Source organism: Bufo bufo, chromosome 6 (genome assembly GCF_905171765.1).
Source record: "Bufo bufo chromosome 6, aBufBuf1.1, whole genome shotgun sequence".
Lineage (NCBI taxonomy): Eukaryota > Metazoa > Chordata > Amphibia > Anura > Bufonidae > Bufo > Bufo bufo.
Window position 1 is genome coordinate 225,232,051 of NC_053394.1, and position 23,347 is coordinate 225,255,397.

A 23,347-nucleotide genomic window follows, 5' to 3' on the forward strand; every position below is an offset into this window, starting at 1 on the left:
ATCAGTGGTGTGATAATACACCACCAATCACCATCCTGTGATCCTGAGAGATGATGGTGACATCACCTCTCAGGATCGGCTCTCATTGGTCGGCTGGGGAGGGCAGGCTATTCAAATTACAGCAGCGCTCCTCTCTTCCTCCTTTTGTGTCCAGGAGCCTAGGAGAGAGGAACGTTGCACGTGGATCTCCAGAGCTGCAGGGATCATCAGCCAGCACCCCCATCTGTGCCCCAGCACCTCCATATGTGCCCCAACACCACCAAGGTATTTAGGGAAGGGTTAGGGACAGGTTAGGTTAGGCACGGATATTCAGGGAAAATTAGTGAGAAAAAATAATGTTGCATCATCCTAAATCGGGTGTCTGGGGTCCACGGCACAGCTGTGTGACCCTAGACCCCCCAGGGGTGCTGCAGATTGCCCCCTGCCCCCCCCCCACAACTTTTTTTGGGGGCACAAGCAGTTTTTTTATATTTTGCTGCGTACGCTGACTGTGGCCGACACTCTTTACCTCCGGCCACTGTTAGCGCATTGCACACCCCACCGCTGATCAACTTCAGAGGGTTGATCAGCGAGTTAGAATTTTTATTTTATTTTTTTACACATTTTTTGTCCTTTTTTTTTTTTTTTGGTCTGTTAGGTTTAGGGTAAGTTCGTGAACACCCGTGCCCCCCCACACACACGCACACCAAATAAAGTTTAACACGCACGCACACACACACACGCACACACACACTTCCCTATGGCCTGCCGGATGTTCTCGGCCGAGGAGGCAAACGCCCAGCTTGCCTCCGAGTCCGAGAGCCCCAGTGAGGACGAGGATGACCCCACTTTCCTTTTGTCATCCGCGTCCTCATCATCTAGCGATGATGATGAGCCCCCCAAGGCGGCGGAGACGCCGCCAGGCGGAGCAAGGGGACCGCCATGCTAGGGACCCTGTGGCCCACACTAGTATGAGCTGCTCTGGGGCTCGTACTAGTTTTCCGGCCCACCAGTTAAGTCCACCTGAGTTCCCTGCCGTTGAACTTGTCTGGTGTACCCCAGAGCATTTTGAGCCCGCAATTCCTGATTTTGTAGGCCAACCAGGAATCAAAATTTCCACAGTGGGCTTCACTGAATCTGACTATTTTAGTCTTTTTTTCAGCGACCATTTTGCAAATCTGATGGTGGAGCAAACAAACCTGTATGCCCAACAGTTCGTTGCTCAACACCGGGGCTCTTTTTTGGCTAGGGCCGGTGGCTGGACTCTGGTCAGTGCAGCCGAGATGAGGACGTTTTTTGGGCCTCGTGCTGAACATGGGCCTGGTCAAGAAACCTAGTGTCAGGCGTTACTGGAGTGGGGACGTCCTCTACCAGACCCCACTTTACAGTACATGACACGCTCCCAGTTTGAGGCCATCCGGAAATGCCTGCATTATGCAGATAATATAGCATGTCCCCACAAGGTGATCCTACCTATGACTGCCTGTACAAAATCAGGCCAGTAATCGATCACTTTGGGGCCAAATTTGTGCAGGCCTATGTACCTGGAAGGAAGGTCGCGGTTGATGAGTCTTTCATTGCTTTCAAGGGGAGACTCCTTTTCCACCAGTATGTTCCCTCTAAGCGGGCGAGGTATGGCATGAAGCTGTACAAACTTTGTGAGAGTACCTCACAGTACACTTACAAGTTTTGTGTGTACGAGGTGCGGAAAAATCAATGTGGCCTCCCTACCCACCCCCTCCAAGTACCTATCCCCAGGGGTGAGACTCGTGCCCTTACCAGTGGAAACCTGTTGCTGGTCATAAATAAGGACAAGAGGGATGTCCTTGTACTGTCCACAATTCATGGTAACGGCATCACCCCTGTCCCTGTGCGAGGTACCGCGGCAACGGTCCTCAAGCCCGATTGTATCGTCGACTACAATCGGTATATGGGAGGAGTTGATATCTCTGATTAAGTCCTCAAGCCATATAATGCCATGCGCAAAACCTGGGCATGGTACAAAAAAGTTGTGGTCTACTTGGTGCAGGTTGCCTTGTACAACTCTTTTGTGCTGTCCCGGAGCGCTGGCAACACAGGGAAATTCCTTCAGTTCTATGAGGCAGTCCTCAAGGCCCTGATCTTTTCTGACCAGGAAAGAGCAGGCCAGAGTACCTCGGGAACTGAAGGCGCCCGGATCATCCCTGACCAGGTGTGGTCCCCCATACTGGAAAGAAGGGACGGACCCAAAAAAGGTGCAGAGTGTGTCACAGGAGGGGGATACAGAAGGAGACCAATACTCAGTGTGACACGTGCACCGATCATCCGGGCCTCTGCATTATTGTTGCTTCAGGGAGCACCACACTTCTATAGAGTACTAAATTTATATTCCCCTTCCCCAATTTAGAAAGAAGAAAGAGGAAACTAAAGGGGCAGTAGACTAAATAAAACTTTGCTTTTAATTATAGGAGATAAAAAAGGCCCCTACTAACGCACAACGAATAAGACGTGCCCTCTCAAGGGATAAATGAGTGAGCAAATACAATGACAATACATACAGAAAATATCACTAGGGGAATGGACAAGTACCACGTAGAAGGTCGGTGGGGGCGGGGAGTGTAAGTATGTACTACCCACTGGCCCTAGTACCTCCCTACTTGTCCTATTAGACCCTCAAAAGTGTTTCCAAAGGACGGGGTCCAAATAGGAAATAGGACTCTGATCCTGAATAGGAAGCCCTAGTGAGGCCCTAGTCAAAGTGAATGACAGAGGAAAAAGAGTTCACACTTTGGAACAAAACACTGGTAGGCAAAAAAACAAAAATAAGTATAGCACCACCTAGACAACCAATAAAGATCAGAGTGGGGGAATTCTCAAGTGTCCCGGCGCGTTTCTTCAGTTATAGCCACAGGATTCTTCAGGGGACACGAGGCTAGACGATGGTCATCCCGGGCGACTAATGGTCCTGTGGGCAGGGAATTACCTATGCGTTCGCTGAAGTCAGTCTGTGACTAAGCCTACAAATAATAAAGTACACATATAATGAGTCACAAAAAATATAGTCAGAAGAGAAGAGACCTCCCCATCAATCACCCGGTGTAGGGTCGTGGAGAGGTTTTACTTACTCGCTGATGGCTGCGGTCAGGGGTGGCTGTAGGCACACTAAACGGCAAGACCCAGGGTGGTGGTGTCTGCTGAGATGATGACCGGCAGCTAGTGGGGCGGAGTCCGCCACATTATAAGGGCTAGAGGGCCAGGTGAGGCGCATTTTTCCGGATCAATAAACTTCTGGCTATGCGCCTATTGATGACGCACCCGTAAGGCGTCTGAATCCGCGGTGACGTGATCGGAGAGTCCGGAAGTCACGTGTCCACGCCTGCGCCTCAAACCCCTGTCCCATGCGTTCCATGGGGCTAGGGGTGAAACACACGGCTGGCGCCGGGTCTCCACGTCATCCGGCCGCGCCACGTGAGACGCACTTGCGTCGTGGCCGCGGTCACATGATCGAGGCCCGGCCCCAGCCGCACTGGCACAACAGTGTCCCGAATGGCCAGACTCAGGAATTACATAAACCGAATTTCATGTCTATTACCTGACTGCCAGTCGGGGTGAACATCGTATCCTGCCACAGCCTCTCCTGCGGCCTCCAGGATATTATAATTATACACTATGAGTGGATTGCTTCCCATTCTACCACAAATAGGAGACTCACATCCATCAAGAGTTTGGGGTGGAGGGAGGGAGCGCTCAGGGGGGGAGACATCCTGCTCACTGGTCCGTCGAGACCACTGACCCCCCTGTACCTCCCCCACCACCCGCAGGGATATGACAATGTGTGCCCAAAATCCTGCATCAAGAACCAAAATAAAAAGAGGTTTATAGTAGGGAATATGGCCCCAGGGCCTGGACAAGAAAAATAGGTGATCAGAGGAAACAACTGAAGTTCAGATGTTTGTTAAGCCCGTTGGGGACAACCGTATTAAGTGTAAATGTCCACCAACATTCCCTTTGTAGGATGGACCTGTTCCAGTCTCCCCCGCGTACGGGCTTAGGTACGTGTTCAATCCCCATGAAGCTGATGGACGCTAGGCGTCCTTCATGGAATGTCTGTACGTGACGTGCAATGGGAGTGTCCCTGTTATTGCGAATGTCACCATGGTGCTCCCCCATACGTTTGCGTAATTCCCTGAAGGTTTTGCCTATGTAGCGTAGGCCACACACGCACGTTATCAGGTAAATCACGCCTGCAGTACGACAATTCAGGAAGCCTTTCACATGGTAAGTGGTATTATTAGGCTCTCCGACAAACGTCTTACCCTGTGACAGGCAGCCACAGAAGCTTCACCGTCCGCATCTGTGGCACCCTGTCACAGATCTATCCAGCCACGACCGTGGTTTAGCTGCGGGGGTGAAGTGACTGTGTACCAGTCTGTCCCTCAGATTGTTGCTCCTCCTGAATGTGAGGGAAACCGAGGGATCCAGGACCTCAGCCAGGTCTGGGTCCATCAGCAGGGTATCCCAATGGTGTGCCAGAATCCTCCTCACCTGTGACACAGCAGCGTCAAAAGTGCCTACTACCCGGACAGTACCTTGAGACCCGCGTGCCCTATTGTTTGTGGGATGAAGAAGTTCGGTGCGTGTACGTGCCTTAGTTCTCTCATAGGCCAGTCTGAGGGTCCTATCTGGGTATCCCCTCTCCTGAAACCTAGACCTAAGGTCTCGCGCTTGATGCTTAAAATCCTTATCTTCCCCAATTTAGCCACTGACAATCGGATAAAAACTATGGTTCTCAGACTTGAGACACTGAAACAAAAAAAAATGTTTTCCAAAAATATTAGTTAGTAAAACTAAAATAAATAAAAAAAGTAGACATATTAGGTATTGCCACGTCCATAAGAATCTGCTCTATTTTAGGTTAGGACCCACTCATAGAGGCAACCTTGGCGTGGTGAGTGGGCTTATTGCCTTTTGATCAAAATGTACACAAATGCCTCATTTAGCGTGTAGCATGGAGGTAGTACACATGCGCTATTTAGTGCTGTCTCCTGCAGAAATGCAGGGATGAGATTATAGCATTAGCAGTGGATGTGCGATTAATTTCTTTTTCTCTCTCATTATTTTATACATAGAACTCTGTCCCTGGATTTGCACTCCTTCCACTAGCCAGATGATTTTAATTAGCCTAGCATTCAGTAGTAGGGGTTAAATTAGCCTATCATGCTCTTAGTTGGAGTTCCTGTAAGCTTCAGAGCAGGTGAGCCTTTACAACTGTTCACATGGTGCGGTGCTGCGTGGGGGCCGCTGTGCTGTTTTCCTGGCTGGTTGGTGGGACCCAGAGCTAGGTATGGCATGGTCAAGCAGCAGGGGTGCTGTTTGGCCACTGGGTCCCGCCGCCGGCCGGGATGGCGCTGCAGCGCTGGCGGCCGCCGTGCAGCGCCGCGCCAATTTTAGGTTAGGACCCACTCATAGAGGCAACCTTGGCGTGGTGAGTGGGCTTATTGCCTTTTGATCAAAATGTACACAAATGCCTCATTTAGCGTGTAGCATGGAGGTAGTACACATGCGCTATTTAGTGCTGTCTCCTGCAGAAATGCAGGGATGAGATCATAGCATTAGCAGTGGATGTGCGATTCATTTCTTTTTCTCTCTCATTATTTTAAAAATACCCCATGAACTAACCCCTCAGATGAACACGGTCAAAAAAATAAAATAAAAACTTTGCAAAAAAAAAGTATTTTTTGTCACCTTACATCACAAAAATTGTAATAGCAGGCGATCAAAAAGTCATATGCCCCGCAAAATAGTGCCAATAAAACCGTCCCCTCATCCCACAAAAAATGAGCCCCTACCTAAGATAATCGGCTAAAAACTATAAAAAAACGGACTCTTAGGCCGAGTTCACACGAACGTGTGTGACCCATGCCTGTGCTGCGGCCCGCAAATAGAGGGCCGCAATGCACGATCGCCGGCCGTGGGTCAGCCGCATCGGATCGCGGACCCATTCACTTTAATGGGTCCGCGATCCGGCCGTTCCGCTAAAAGATAGGACTTGTTCTATCTTTTAGCGGATCGGAAGTACGGGACGTAAACCCACGGAGGCACTCCGTAGTGCTTCCGAGGGGTCCCGTCCCGTGCGGCCGTTCCGCGATTCCGGATTTGCGGACCCATTGAAGTGAATGGGTCCGCATCCGTGATGCGGAATTTACACGGAACTGTGGCCGTGTATTGCGGCCCGCGATTTAGGGTCTCTATCTAGAATTTCATGCGTCTCTGTATCAACCAATATATACCTACACATATTCTTATATTGCCCCGAGTCCATGACCACAATATTACCCCCCTTGTCAGCGGCTTTAATGACAATGTGGGGGTCATCTGCTAATGTAGAGATGGCAGTGGTCACAGACTCAGCGCAATTAGAATAATGTGTAGATACTCTGAGGTCCTCCAGATCCCTGGTGACCATATTTAGGAATACATCGATACAGGACAATTCATTCGCAGTGGGTGGCATTTTCGTACTTTCCAGTTTTAAGTTGGTGAATGGGCCTTTGCCCAGAATAGGGCCCTCTTCAGTGTTCAGGGAATGCAAAAGTTGTACATCCCCCAGTAGATCAGTGGGGATCCCTAACTCAAGGCACTGGCGCCGATCCATATGCCTAAAGTGCTTATGCCACCTTAATTTGCGAATAAATAAATTGATATCCTTGACGGATGAAAATCTGTCAAACTTGGGGGTAGGTACAAAGGATAAGCCTAATTCCAGGGTCTTAGGGCTCTTTCACACCTGCGTTATTGTCTTCCGGCATAGAGTTCCGTCGTCGGGGCTCTATGCCGGAAGAATCCTGATCAGGATTATCCTAATGCATTCTGAATGGAGAGTAATCCGTTCAGGATGCATCAGGATGTCTTCAGTTCCGGTACGGAACGTTTGTTGGCCGGAGAAAATACCGCAGCATGCTGCGCTTTTTGCTCCGGCCAAAAATCCGGAACACTTGCCGCAAGGCTGGATCCGGAATTAATGCCCATTGGAAGGCATTGATCCGGATCCGGCCTTAAGCTAAACGTCGTTTCGGCGCATTGCCGGAGCCGACATTTAGCTTTTTCAGAGTGGTTACCATGGCTGCCGGGACGCTAAAGTCCTGACAGCCATGGTAAGTGTAGCGGGGAGCGGGGGAGCAGTGTACTTACCGTCCGTGCGGCTCCCCGGGCGCTCCAGAGTGACGTCAGGGCGCCCCAAGCGCATGGATCACGTGATCGCATGGATCACGTCATCCATGCGCATGGGGCGCTCTGACGTCATTCTGGAGCGCCCCGGGAGCCGCACGGACTGTAAGTATACCGCTCCCCCGCTCCCCGCTCCTACTATGGCAACCAGGACTTTAATAGCGTCCTGGGTGCCATAGTAACACTGAAAGCATTTGGAAGACGGTTCCGTCTTCAAATGCTTTCAGTACACTTGCGTTTTTCTGGATCCGGCAGGCACCTCTGGCAACGGAAGTGCATGCCGGATCCCAACAACGCAAGTGTGAAAGAGGCCTTAGTCTCATCCAAGCTAAGTATGCGTGAGGAGAGATTGATAACTTGTGGTCCTAGAACTAAGTGGGAGGTTTTTGTGTGCGACTGCGCAGCGGGTAGTCCTGGGTTTGGTTGAATTGTCCTAAAAAACGATTGTCCTGTCCCCTATAGGCGCCCCGACCTCTACCCTTTCTATAATTACCCCTATTAGGGTACTTATTCACCTTTGGGACCGTCTCTTTATCAGAGTCGGATAACTCAGTTTCAGTAGAAGATCTCTCAGAATTACTCGGTATCGCTTCTCTTCTTGTGTTGCCAAGGGACGAGTATATGCGATTTTCTTTAAAGTCAGAGAGATCTCTAATAAACTGCCGGTGTTTTCTCTCTTTAAGGTGATATTGATATTTTTCCAAAGTGAGTTGAAGCTGTTTCTCTTTATTCTGAAACTCCGCCTCCTGCAAAAAAGTCTGCACTACCTCTGTGTACTCTGTCAATTTCTGACTAAGGGTGGCTAAGGTATTTCTCTCCTCCTCCAGCAGCAGCTTCATGAGCAGCTGCAAACTACAAAATCGGGGCAATAAGTATAGCATTTTGTTTGGCTGTTAACCCTTGCTTTGTTACTGGAAACAATGGATTAAAATGGAAAATTTGGCAAAAAATTTAAATTCTCAAATTTCATCTCCATTTGCCAATAAATCTTGTGCAACACCTAAAGGGTTAACAAAGTTTGTAAAAGCAGTTTTGAATACCTTGAGGGGTGTCGTTTCTTAGATGGGGTCACTTTTATGGAGTTTCTACTCCATTTGCCAATAAATCTTGTGCAACACCTAAAGGGTTAACAAAGTTTGTAAAAGCAGTTTTGAATACCTTGAGGGGTGTCGTTTCTTAGATGGGGTCACTTTTATGGAGTTTCTACTCTAGGGGTGCATCAGAGGGGCTTCAAATGGGACATGGTGTAAATAAATCAGTCTAGCAAAATCTACCTTCCAAAAACCATACGGCGCACCTTTCCCTCTACGCCCTATCGTGTGCCCCTACAGTAGTTTACGGCCACATATGGGGTGTTTCTGCAAACTACAGAATCGGGGCAATAAATATAGCATTTTGTTTGGCTGTTAATTCTTGCTTTGTTACTGGAAAAAATGGATTAAAATGGAAAATTTGCCCAAAAATCTAAATTCTGAAATTTTATCTCCATTTGCCATTAACTCTTGTGGAACACCTAAAGGGTTTACAACGTTTGTAAAATGAGTTTTAATTACCTTGAGGGGTGTAGTTTCTAGAATGGGGTCATTTTTGGGAGGTTTCTATTATGTAAGCCTCACAAAGTGACTTCAGACCTGAACTGGTCCCTAAAATGTGGGTTTTTGGAAATTTCTGAAAAACTTCAAGATTTGCTTCTAAACTTCTAAGCCTTGTAACGTCCCCAAAAACTAGAATGCCATTCCCAAAATGATCCAAACATGAAGTAGACATATGGGGAATTTAAAGTTATAACTATTTATGTAGGTATTACTATGTATTATAGAAGTAGAGAAATTGAAACTTGGAAATTTGCTAAATTTTTAAAAAAAATTGGAATTATTTTTTCCGTTATAAATAAAAATGAATTTCTTGAACTTCATATTTAGTGTCATGAAGTAAAATATGTGACAAAAAAACTATCTCAGAATGGCCTAGATAAGTCGGATAAGCGTTTTAAAGTTATCACCACATAAAATGACACTGGTCAGATTTGCAAAAAATGGCCTGGTCCTTAAGGTGAAAATGAGCCCGGTCCCTAAGGGGTTAAGAGGCATTCCATTTTGCTCCGTCCAAATACATGTTTATGTGGGCACATGTCGGTTCCTTTTGTTTCCGCTATACATAACGGAAAAACTGGTCCTGTCGACAGGACTGTCGGCAGATCTTTCTTCCTCCTTAATTTTAGCAGTACCTTGATAATGAATGATCAGTTAAAGCAGTTTTCCGGGTTCAAAGCTGAACCCAAACATAACCCCATTTTCACCCCTCTGGCCCCCCTGATATGAGCATCGGAGCATGAAATGAATCACGAAGGGTAATGGCTTTTTTGTTTTATATTATTTTTGTTCCCCGTGATGTCACCGGCTCTAATGGGCAGGCTTTAACTTTGCCCTAGCCGTTTTAGAGGTTAGGACAGCACTAGCAGTCTTCATGGAGAGCCTGGTAACTCACCTGATCTCCAAAAAATGCCTTTTTCATGCGTGATTCAGTGCAGGGCAAAGGGGAGCATCGGAGCATGAAATTATTTTGTAATTCAGGATCTGAATTCTTTTGTAATTTCATGAAATAAATTTGTTTTCTTCTTATTTTTATGTCCTGCTCACTGAGAAGGCCACATATGCTCAGTTTTATCCTTCAACTGCCTCCTGAGCTGTGATAGGGAGAGCATGGTAAAGAAAAGCAGCGGAAAAGACACTCGCCTAGAGCTGTCAGCTTGATATAAATCTAGCAGATCAATGAATGGGGAGATGTCTGGATCCATGTGAGATTCAGGACTGGTTCTAGCTTTGTTAGAAAGAGATTAGCATGTACTATATGATGTCTGATTTTCATGTTTTACATTAGTCAATGGATAACCCCTTAAATGTCTTTAGAACTTGAAAATGTTCACATCTACTACTATAGAGAAAGTACATATTTCTATAGTATGAGGAAATATAATCAATATTTTAACTTGCTACACTGGTTAATATTTATTACAAGATCAATAATTACATGTATATTTACTTTATATACTGATAAATTTCAAGAATTGGCTTATTTTCTAAAATATAATTTATAGACTTTGCATAGAATGTCTCTTCTCTGAGTTTTTCCTGCAATCATTATTCGTCTGTATTATTACCAGGAGTATTGTCAGAGGTGGCAGTGGCATCATATTGCATGCAGATTTTCACAGCTCAGCTTGATAAGTGATTGAAATACTGTATAAATCATCTTAGGGATGCTGGTTTAAAGAAAAAAAATTACTTTCCAATTTTGTCTCCCAATTACATTTCTGCTATTTAACTCCATTATATAATAGGAACAAGAGATTACTGCTAAAAAATGGTAACTGGATGGATTAAGTTCTTGAAGGGAATCCTGTTTCGATAAAGAATTAATTCCTGTAATGCCCTTGTGTATTCTTGTTATAATCTTCATTACAAGAATGAGGAGGAAGTAAAGTCTATTATTCCATTCTGTTCCTATCTTTTCTTTATTATTTTGTGGTAAAAATATGATGCATATTTTCAACAAGGAAGCAGATCTATTATGTCAGCAAATAATCTCTTCATTTTTTTTTTTTTTTTTTCACCAATTAGCAATCATAATGCTCAAATGCTAACCATATACCTGTAATGGATGCTATTTATGTTCATAGATATCGCATAGGATTCAGTTCATGTATTTAAAAAAAGGCAAAAGCTAAAAAGTAACTAGTTTACAGTACTTTGTTTAAAGGATATGGACACCTTTATAAAAAAAAAAAAAAAAATACACTAATTAATTTATTTTGTGGAGAAAATAATTTCTCCAATTGATTGTGTTTATTTATATTTCTTTGTTTTCCTTCTACAGCCTGCTGTGGTTCTTATGCACAGCAGGCTGCTCTCAGTTTACAGAGAATCCGTCATCTGACAAATTCTCTGTAACTCCTCCTTGCTCCACATGGGAGAGTGCACTGTCTCTCCGCAACAGCAATGCCCCCCCCGTTCCCCTCCTTCAGGATGGCAGAGTGGTGCAGACTGTCAGCTGTAACATACAGCTGACAGTCTGCTTCAAACTGCAGACATAACCCCTTCCATGCCACGTCCTTAGGGACCACTGCCTGAAAGGGGCTAACCATCGCTTGAATGGATAATGTGGAGAACATGCCCCAACCCGATCCCCCCCTGTTTAGGATGGCGGTCTGTGCCCCCCCACTCTAAATGGCGACGCAGTGTCAGATCCCACCCTCTCCTTCAGGATGGCCGGCAGCGTCCTGCATCCATCCCACCCCCCCTCCTGTCAAGGCTGGACACATAAACCCAAAACTCCCCCCCGAGTTCAGGATGGCCAAGGGGTGAGCGGTGCAAGCCACCCCCCCCCTTCTGGATGGTGCGGCATCACAGAACTCCCCCCTAGCCAGCCCCCCCCCCCCCCCCCCCCCGTTCTTGATAACCGAGTGAAGAAGAGCGTCAGCTATAACACACAGCTGATACTCTGCTTGAAATGGCCGACATTGGTGCTGGAACCAATGTTAGCTGTTTAACCTCTTTCATGCTGCGGTCCTTAGGGACCACTGTATGGAAGAGGCTGACCATTGGGCCGCTGTGCTGTTGTGGCAGCATCCAGATGGTTACCATGGCAACCAGATGCCTTCACAGGCATCCGGCTTGTCATTGTTAGGCTTGAGCGAACCCGAACTGTAAAGTTCGGGTTTGTACCGAACTTTAGGATTTTTGGACCCCGGACCCGAACCCCAACATTTCCGTAAAGGTTCAGGTTCGGGTTCGGTGTTTGGCGCTTTCTTGGTGCTTTTTGAAATGCTGCAGAGCAGCCAATCAACAAGCGGTTAACTGTCTGACCTTAGAAGCCATCACAGCAATGCCTACTAATGGCATGGCTGTGATTGGCCAGAGCAGCATGTGACCCAGGCTCTATATAATCTTGAGTCACGTAGTGCTACACGTCATTCTGCTGTTACCAGTGTAGCGAGACGATGCTGCTGGACTTGTGATTTCAGGGAGAAAATAGGAGAAAATCTAACTCAGCGATCTACAGATAAATAGTTGTATGGGTGCAGGGCACAATCATTTTACCCTGCCCTGAGGCCATTGACAAAAAAAAAAAAACTTTTACAATTCTGTTAGTTAGGTGGGTGGCGGCTGCGGCCATTTTATGCAAGCTCAGTGCACCAGCACTGCATCTGAGCTTTTGGGACATTGCAAATCACAATTTTTTTGGGCAATTTTCAACATCTGGATTAGTCAGTGTGCAATTTAAGGTACAAATACACCCATCATTTTCTGGGGTTTTAAAAACACACTTTTTTGCCAAAAACTGTATTTTCCTGATCTGAAAGTGTTAAATTCAAGTTTAATATATACAACTTTCATATTCTGTTACCAAAAAAAACACTTTTTTGCCAATCTACAGGGTGGGCCATTTATATGGATACACCTTAATAAAATGGGAATGGTTGGTGATATTAACTTCCTGTTTATGGCACATTAGTATATATGAGGGGGGAAACTTTTCAAGATGGGTGGTGACCATGGCGGCCATTTTGAAGTTGGCCATTTTGAATCCAACTTTTGTTTTTTCAATAGGAAGAGGGTCATGTGACACATCAAACTTTTTGGGAATTTCACAAGAAAAACAATGGTGTGCTTGGTTTTAACGTAACTTTATTCTTTCATGAGTTATTTACAAGTTTCTGACCACTTATAAAATATGTTCAATGTGCTGCCCATTGTGTTGGATTGTCAATGCAACCCTCTTCTCCCAATCTTCACACACTGATAGCAACACCGCAGGAGAAATTCTAGCACAGGCTTCCAGTATCCGTAGTTTCAGGTGCTGCACATCTCGTATCTTCACAGCATAGAAAATTGCCCCCAAAGATAAAAGTCTAAGGGGGTCAGATCGGGAGACCTTGGGGGCCATTCAACTGGCCCACGACGACCAATCCACTTTCCAGGAAATTGTTCATCTAGGAATGCTCGGACCTGACACCCATAATGTGGTGGTGCACCATCTTGCTGGAAAAACTCAGGGAACGTGCCAGCTTCAGTGCATAAAGAGGGAAACACATCATCATGTAGCAATTTTGCATATCCAGTGGCCTTGAGGTTTCCATTGATGAAGAATGACCCCACTATCTTTGTACCCCATATACCACACCATACCATAAATTTTTTTGTTCCAACAGTCTTGGAGGGATCTATCCAATGTGGGTTAGTGTCAGACCAATAGCGGTGGTTTTGTTTGTTAACTTCACCATTCACATAAAAGTTTGCCTCATCACTGAACAAAATCTTCTGAGGTTCCTGTTCCAATTTTTGTTTTGCCCATTCTGCAAATTCAGTGCGCCGATCTGGGTCATCCTCGTTGAGATGCTGCAGTAGCTGGAGTTTGTAAGGGTGCCATTTGTGAGTAGCTAATATCCGCCGATGTTCGACTAATGCCACTCTCCAGTGACATGCGGCGAGTGCTACGCTGTGGGATCTTGCTGAATGAAGCTAGGACAGCCACTGATGTTTCTGATGTTTCTTCATTAGAGACAGATTTCAGGCGTCCACATTTGGGCAAATCCAACACTAAACCAGTTTCACGAAACTTAGCAAGCAGTTTGCTAACTGTAGCATGGGAGATGGGTGGTCTTGTAGGGTGTCTTGCATTGAAATCTGTTGCAATGACCCGGTTACTGCATTCACCAGACATCAACACAATTTCTATCCGCTCCTCACGTGTTAACCTCGGCGACATGTCAATGGCTGTAAACAAAGAGAAACTTGTAAATAACTCGTGAAAGAATACATTTACGTTAAAACCAAGCACACCATTGTTTTTCGTGTGAAATTCTGAATAAGTTTGATGTGTCACATGACCCTCTTCCTATTGAAAAAACAAAAGTTGGATTCAAAATGGCTGACTTCAAAATGGCCGCCATGGTCACCACCCATCTTAAAAAGTTTCCCCCCTCACATATACTAATGTGCCACAAACAGGAAGTTAATATCACCAACCATTCCCATTTTATTAAGGTGTATCCATATAAATGGCCCACCCTGTACAACATTTGGATTAGTCAGTGTGCAATTTAACCACCTCCGGACCGCCGAACGCAGCGACGCGTCCTGGAGGTGGTTGATTCATTCCGCCTGGACGCGCCGGCGCGTCCTCTCGCGAGACGCGAGATTTCCTGTGAACGCGCGCACACAGGCGCGCGCGTTCACAGGATCGGAAGGTAAGCGAGTGGATCTCCAGCCTGCCAGCGGCGATCGTTCGCTGGCAGGCTGGAGATGTGATTTTTTTAACCCCTAACAGGTATATTAGACGCTGTTTTGATAACAGCGTCTAATATACCTGCTACCTGGTCCTCTGGTGGTCCCTTTTGTTTGGATCGACCACCAGAGGACACAGATAGCTCAGCAATATGTAGCACCACACTACACTACACCCCCCCTGTCACTTATTAACCCCTTATTAGCCCCTGATCACCCCATATAGACTCCCTGATCACCCCCCTGTCATTGATTACCCCCCTGTCATTGATCACCCCCCTGTAAAGCTCCATTCAGACGTCCGCATGATTTTCACGGATCCGCTGATAGATGGATCGGATCCGCAAAACGCATACGGACGTCTGAATGGAGCCTTACAGGGGCGTGATCAATGACTCTGGTGATCACCCCATATAGACTCCCTGATCACCCCCCTGTCATTGATTACCCCCCTGTCATTGATCACCCCCCTTTAAAGCTCCATTCAGACGTCCGCATGATTTTTACGGATCCACTGATAGATGAATCGGATCCGCAAAACGCATACGGACGTCTGAATGGAGCCTTACAGGGGCGTGATTAATCACTGTGGTGATCACCCCATATAGACTCCCTGATTACCCCCCCTGTCATTGATCACCCCCCTGTAAAGCTCCATTCAGATGTCCGCATGATTTTTACGGATCCACTGATAGATGGATCGGATCCACAAAACACTTACAGGCGTCTGAATGGAGCCTTATGGGGGGGGTGATCACCCCATATAGACTCCCTGATCACCCCCTGTCATTGATCACCCCCCTGTCATTGATCACCCCCTGTAAGGCTGCATTCAGATGTCCGTATGATTTTTACGGATCCACGGATACATGGATCGGATCCGCAAAACACATACGGACATCTGAATGGAACCTTATAGGGGGGTGATCAATGACAGGGCGGTGATCACCCCATATAGACTCCCTGATCACCCCCCTGTCATTGATCACCCCCCTGTAAGGCTCCATTCAGACATTTTTTGGGCCCAAGTTAGCGGAAATTATTATTTTTTTTCTTACAAAGTCTCATATTCCACTAACTTGTGTAAAAAAATAAAATCTCACATGAACTCACCATACCCCTCACGGGAATCCAAATGCGTAAAAATTTTTAGACATTTATATTCCAGACTTCTTCTCACGCTTTAGGGCCCCTAGAATGCCAGGGCAGTATAAATACCCCACATGTGACCCCATTTTGGAAAGAAGACACCCCCAGGTATTCCGTGAGGGGCATATTGAGTCCATGAAAGATTGAAATTTTTGTCCCAAGTTAGCGGAAAGGGAGACTTTGTGAGAAAAAAATAAATAAAATCAATTTCCGCTAACTTGTGCCAAAAAAAAAAAAAATTCTATGAACTCGCCATGCCCCTCATTGAATACCTTGGGGTGTCTTCTTTCCAAAATGGGGTCACATGTGGGGTATTTATACTGACCTGGCATTCTAGGGGCCCTAAAGCGTAAGAAGAAGTCTGGGATCCAAATGTCTAAAAATGCCCTCATAAAAGGAATGTGGGCCCCTTTGCGCATCTAGGCTGCAAAAAAGTGTCACACATCTGGCATCGCCGTACTCAGGAGAAGTTGGGGAATGTGTTTTGGGGTGTCATTTTACATATACCCATGCTGGGTGAGATAAATATCTTGGTCAAATGCCAACTTTGTATAAAAAATGGGAAAAGTTGTCTTTTGCCGAGATATTTCTCTCACCCAGCATGAGTATATGTAAAAAGACACCCCAAAACACATTGCCCAACTTCTCCTGAATATGGCGATACCACATGTGTGACACTTTTTTGCAGCCTAGGTGGGCAAAGGGGCCCACATTCCAAAGAGCACCTTTAGGATTTCACAGGTCATTTACCTACTTACCACACATTAGGGCCCCTGGAAAATGCCAGGGCAGTATAACTACCCCACAAGTGACCCCATTTTGGAAAGAAGACACCCCAAGGTATTCCGTGAGGGGCATGGAGAGTTCCTAGAATTTTATATTTTTTGTCACAAGTTAGTGAAAAATGATGATTTTTATTTTTATATTTTATTTTTTTCTTATAAAGTCTCATATTCCACTAACTTGTGACAAAAAATAAAAACTTCCATGAACTCACTATGCCCATCAGCGAATACCTTAGGGTGTCTTCTTTCCAAAATGGGGTCACTTGTGGGGTAGTTATACTGCCCTGGCATTCTAGGGGCCCAAATGTGTGGTAAGAAGTTTGAAATCAAATTCTGTAAAAAATGGCCGGTGAAATCCGAAAGGTGCTCTTTGGAATGTAGGCCCCTTTGCCCACCTAGGCTGCAAAAAAGTGTCACACATGTGGTATCTCCGTACTCGGGAGAAGTTGGAGAATGTGTTTTGGGGTGTTATTTTACATATACCCATGCTGGGTGAGAGAAATATCTTGTCAATATATTTCCTATTAAAAGTGATATAACAAAAAGCGGGAGAAACAAGGAAAACTTTAAAATCCTAGGTGTGGCAGGATCCATAGGCGGAGCAAAGGGTTAATTTCACCCATATATATATTCTGCGCGCCCTAACATATAACCATCAGCATTTTATCTAATGTTTTAGCAAGATTTTGCCTTTATACAATTTTATATTTAGGGATCGCTTGGTCAGTCGTTTTCTGTCATTGTTTTCATCTTTAAATATCTTATACACGACTCTTCACCAATTTATGGTCGCGGTTCAGAGGAGTCTGCAGATACTCCTCTCCGCGACGAGATCTGCCTAACCTAATCTAAAATTTAGAAGCCATGAGCTCCCCCTGGGAAAAAAAAAAAAAAAAATCATCATTTTCCGCTAACTTGTGACAAAAAATAAAAAGTTCTATGAACTCACTATGCCCATCAGAGAATACCTTAGGGTGTCTACTTTCCGAAATGGGGTCATTTGTGGGGGGTTTGTACTGTCTAGCCATTGTAGAACCTCAGGAAACATGACAGGTGCTCAGAATGTCAGAGCTGCTTCAAAAAGCGGAAATTCACATTTTTGTACCATAGTTTGTAAACGCTATAACTTTTACCCAAACCATTTTTTTTTTACCTAAATATTTTTTTTTTATCAAAGACATGTAGAGTGTACTTATTTAAAATGTAACTTTTAATAAATTATGCGATAGGCAGAGTAAAAAGGACTCACTAGACGAATAAAACATACAAACATAGATAGGACCAATTGGTACCAGGCTGGTACAAATGAAAAATTCTGCTCCGTCCGTGAGGACGCGAACAGTCTTACCAGACCTTTTGTAGTTAGTGGGTACGGTTCCTTGGTAACAGGAGGCAGGAAAACCTGGGAGTATGCCGGGCGGAGGACGGATGCTTCAGCTGTGCAGTCAGGTAGATCAGACAGTGTAGTCAGGTAGATCAGACAATAGGAGGAGTCCTATATATCCCTATCAAGGTGAGAGGGGCTATTATGCTGCTACCTGTCTATACAGAGCACTCGCCTTGAAAAAGGCGACCCCGTCCGGTAGCCTGTCCCTATGGTGGACCTGTACCCTGGAACTACAGAAGGTTTTTTTCAGTGATGAATGGATGGTGATACTTCCAGTGGTCACCCGACGTGGCACGTTTCTGTCCGTGACTTCTTCAGGGGGAACGACTGCAGGAGGTAACAGTATAGCCGTAGGTATTTAGCCTTAGGCTAGTTTAACACTGAGGAAAAAAGAACAGGCTGTAATGGCCTGTGGACTGCTAAAGCCTGGTTGGGCTGCAGTGACTGCTTAATCCAGGGTGGAAAGCAGAGTGGCACAGGAGGGGTAGTCCTGTGCAGGACGGTCTGGGGAATCTAATAATCCCTTTCAAACATGTGCAACCCCTATGGTTAGGGGTGACAGTATAGACCAGCCGCGATTGTATGTCTCAAAAGTGAGTTTTAAATAGCCGCGCCTCAATTCCGTCGCCCCGCCCCCAGTGACGTCATCGACGCAGGACGCCACCCGGGAGCGCCGCCGTACGTCCAGTCATGTGACCCAAGCATCAGGGAGACCCGAGGAGAGTCACAGTGAGCAGAGCAGAGGGCGGACGCAGCCAGTGACGTCACACGCCGGCAACACCACTCAGGCAAGGCGGGATAGCGGCAGAAGGTGGGCGGAGACCAATAGTCACACAGCCAATGTCTAGGTGGTCTGGTGACGGCGTCGGACGCAAAGTATATGCGTCACCTAGGTTACCAAGTAAATAATAATAGAGCCTGGATGCGGCTAGTGGCATTTAGTGCAGGGTGGACGGGCACAGGGCGTGATACAGATGATGCTAAAGATATAACTATCTGGGCCACATGAAATTGATATATAGATATGGGCGCACTTTTGTGGTGGACAGGGGTGCCATGAGATGGTGTATCAGGGATCCCTGTAAACAATGCACCATATAGTGCAACCACAGTATTATGTGGATGGCAGTCAAAACGTAGTGGCTGCATCAATTCAGGAGGGGGAATGGGCCAAAACCGGCGCATATACCCCAAAGGAATTGAGTCAGGGGTAGCACATGTGTGTAGTCGGGCGCAGATCACATACATGTGATGATGCAGAAGGGGCGAGGGGAGGCTCTGCACTGTGTGCCCATGCACCGCAATGCGTGTCTGAGAATGCGCAGTAGTCAGTGCCTGCCCAGGTGCGGCTCACCTCCCCAAAGGGCCATACGGGAAGAACATGATTGTATTAGTCTTTATAAGCCAGGCTTGATGACAGAAATAGAGTGTCATTGTCACAGAAAGCAGGCATAGTTTAGCCTCTCGTTCATGCCGCCTGGTGCAGCTGTTTTCAAATTGAAAATCCAGCGTGCTTCACGTTGGAGTAGGCTTTTGTCCCAGTCCCCTCCTCTTGGCGGGGGTTTCACAAGGTCTATGCCCATGAACTTCAACAGGGCCTTGCCATTATGATTGGTGTGCACGTGTTTGGACAAAGGGGTGTCCCTCTTGTGTGTGACATCCCCCATGTGCTCACCAATCCGCCTCCGAAATTCCCTAATGGTTTTGCCGACGTATTCCAGACCACACTCACATAAGATGCGATATATCACACCTCTGGATTTGCAGTTGATGAAGTGTGGAATGGAATACGTCTTGCCGAACCTGTAAAGGTTTTGGTGGTCAAGATGTGCTTACAGGCAACGCACCTGCCGCATCTATGACTGCCCACCACGGTGGACCGCAGCCATGTTGAATGCATGATAGGTGAATAGTGGCTGCGGACCAATTTATCACGCAGGTTGGTGCTACGTCTGTATGTAATTTGTGGACTGTCACCTAGTATATCCTGGAGGTCAGGGTCCATCTTGAGGATCCCCCAGTGGCATTGTAGGATTTTTCTGACCTGGTTCGAACCTCAGTCGAACGTAGTAATTATACGGGACAGTTTAGTGGTAGGAGCGTTCGGCTGTTTAGTTATTAATAGGGTGGGTCTCTGTCGTGTAAGATCCTTCTTGTCTGAGCAGTTTCTGCGCAGACGAAGATACTGCCCTTTTGGTATACCCCTCCTGAGTGGGAGAGGGTGACTGCTCTCCCACCTCAGGAGAGAGTTAGTCGCATTTGGTTTCCTGTGAATGGAGGTGTCTAGTTCTCCCCTGGCGTTCTTGGTGATTTTGATGTCCAAGAATGGTAGACTAGTTGGATGTGTCTCATGTGTGAATCTCATCCCTATATCATTTTGATTCAGTCGGGACACGAATGAATCAAACTGAGAGGGGCTACTGTTCCAGGTGATGAAAATATCATCAATATACCGCGCCCACAGTCCGATTCTGGGGGAATCATCCGGATTCCTTTCCCCAAATACCAGGGTCTCCTCCCACCAGCCCAGGAATAAATTAGCATACGACGGGGCACAAGGGCTCCCCATCGCGGTACCCCTGAGCTGGTGGTAGATTTTGTTGTCAAAGGAAAATAAATTCCTGTTGAGGGTGAATTCCAGGATCCGGATGATGAATTGGCTGTGGGCGCGGTATTGACAACCTTGTGACTTAAGGGAAAACTCAACCGCCGCCAATCCCAACTGATGTGGTATTGAGGAATATAGCGCCTCTAAGTCAATACTAGATAACAAACATTCATTCTCTAGGCATAGACCCTCCAATTGTTTTAGGAGGTCCGTAGTATCCCTGAGATGAGAGGGTAACGTAGTGACAAAAGGTGCTAGGACATGGTCAATATAGATCCCCAGGTTTTGATTCAAATTGTCAACCCCTGACACTATTGGCCTTCCTCTCAGGGGGGTTGTCCCCTTATGGACCTTGGTGAGCCGCACCTGGGCAGGCACTGACTGCTGCGCATTCTCAGACGCGCATTGCGGTGCATGGGCACACAGTGCAGAGCCTCCCCTCGCCCCTTCTGCATCATCACATGTATGTGATCTGCGCCCGACTACACACATGTGCTACCCCTGACTCAATTCCTTTGGGGTATATGCGCCGGTTTTGGCCCATTCCCCCTCCTGAATTGATGCAGCCACTACGTTTTGACTGCCATCCACATAATACTGTGGTTGCACTATATGGTGCATTGTTTACAGGGACCCCTGATACACCATCTCATGGCACCCCTGTCCACCACAAAAGTGCGCCCATATCTATATATCAATTTCATGTGGCCCAGATAGTTATATCTTTAGCATCATCTGTATCCCGCCCTGTGCCCGTCCACCCTGCACTAAATACCACTAGCCGCATCCAGGCTCTATTATTATTTACTTGGTAACCTAGGTGACGCATATACTTTGCGTCCGACGCCGTCACCAGACCACCTAGACATTGGCTGTGTGACTATTGGTCTCCGCCCACCTTCTGCCGCCATCCCGCCTTGCCTGAGTGGTGTTGCCGGCGTGTGACGTCACTGGCTGCGTCCGCCCTCTGCTCTGCTCACTGTGACTCTCCTCGGGTCTCCCTGATGCTTGGGTCACGTGACTGGACGTACGGCGGCGCTCCCGGGTGGCGTCCTGCGTCGATGACGTCACTGGGGGGCGGGGCGACGGAATTGAGGCGCGGCTATTTAAAACTCACTTTTGAGACATACAATCGCGGCTGGTCTATACTGTCACCCCTAACCATAGGGGTTGCACATGTTTGAAAGGGATTATTAGATTCCCCAGACCGTCCTGCACAGGACTACCCCTCCTGTGCCACTCTGCTTTCCACCCTGGATTAAGCAGTCACTGCAGCCCAACCAGGCTTTAGCAGTCCACAGGCCATTACAGCCTGTTCTTTTTTCCTCAGTGTTAAACTAGCCTAAGGCTAAATACCTACGGCTATACTGTTACCTCCTGCAGTCGTTCCCCCTGAAGAAGTCACGGACAGAAACGTGCCATGTCGGGTGACCACTGGAAGTATCACCATCCATTCATCACTGAAAAAAACCTTCTGTAGTTCCAGGGTACAGGTCCACCATAGGGACAGGCTACCGGACGGGGTCGCCTTTTTCAAGGCGAGTGCTCTGTATAGACAGGTAGCAGCATAATAGCCCCTCTCACCTTGATAGGGATATATAGGACTCCTCCTATTGTCTGATCTACCTGACTACACTGTCTGATCTACCTGACTGCACAGCTGAAGCATCCGTCCTCCGCCCGGCATACTCCCAGGTTTTCCTGCCTCCTGTTACCAAGGAACCGTACCCACTAACTACAAAGGGTCTGGTAAGACTGTTCGCGTCCTCACGGACGGAGCAGAATTTTTCATTTGTACCAGCCTGGTACCAATTGGTCCTATCTATGTTTGTATGTTTTATTCGTCTAGTGAGTCCTTTTTACTCTGCCTATCGCATAATTTATTAAAAGTTACATTTTAAATAAGTACACTCCCCCCTCCCTTTGCATAGGGGCCCATTGCCTGCTCATTACTTCGGAGTGTATTCAAAGCCTGAATTGCATCAGGGCTCTGATCAATTTTTCGCAAAGACATGTAGAACAATAAATTTAGAGCAAAATTTATATATGGATGTCATTTTTTTTTGCAAAATTTTACAACTGAAAGTGAAAAATGTCATTTTTTTGCAAAAAAATCGTTACATTTCGATTAATAACAAAAAAAGTAAAAATGTCAGCAGCAATGAAATACCACCAAATGAAAGCTCTATTAGTGAGAAGAAAAGGAGGTAAAATAAATTTGGGTGGTAAGTTGCATGACCGAGCAATAAACGGTGAAAGTAGTGTAGGTCAGAAGTGTAAAAAGTAGCCTGGTCTTTAAGGGTGTTTAAGCTATAGGGGCTGAGGTGGTTAAGCTAGAAATACACCCATCATTTTCTGGGGTTTGAAAAACACACTTTCTTTTACAAAAAACATAATTTTCCTGATCTGCAAGTGTTAAATTCAAGTTTAATATATACAGCTTTCATATTCTGTTACCAAAAAAAACAACACTTTTTTGGCAACCTACAACATCTGGATCAGTGTGCAATTTAAGCTAGAAATACACCCATCATTTTCTGGGGTTTGAAAAACACACTTTTTTGTCAAAAAACAGTATTTTCGGGGGGGGGGGGGGGGGGCGTGGCCGGCGGCGCATTGAGCAGGACGCACACTAGCTGAGCTCCGGTGCCATTAAGCCTGTACAGCGGCTCGTAGCAATTTTCCAGGACAGCTGGTGAGCTAGAATTCTCCCCAGTAGGAGACAGAGTAAGGGAAGGATGGTCAAACCGAAAAAGAAGCCGGCATCCTCTAAACTCACCGAGTTCTTCCCGGCGGTGAGCGGCAGCCAAGATGGCGCGGATGGAAGTGCGGACCTGCGCACCGCGCTTGAATAAACCTATATGAGCCCGGCAGCATCTTCCTCACTGCCGGCGATCATCGTGTCCCCAGCGAACCGGTTGACTCCACTTCAAGGAGACCATGTCAG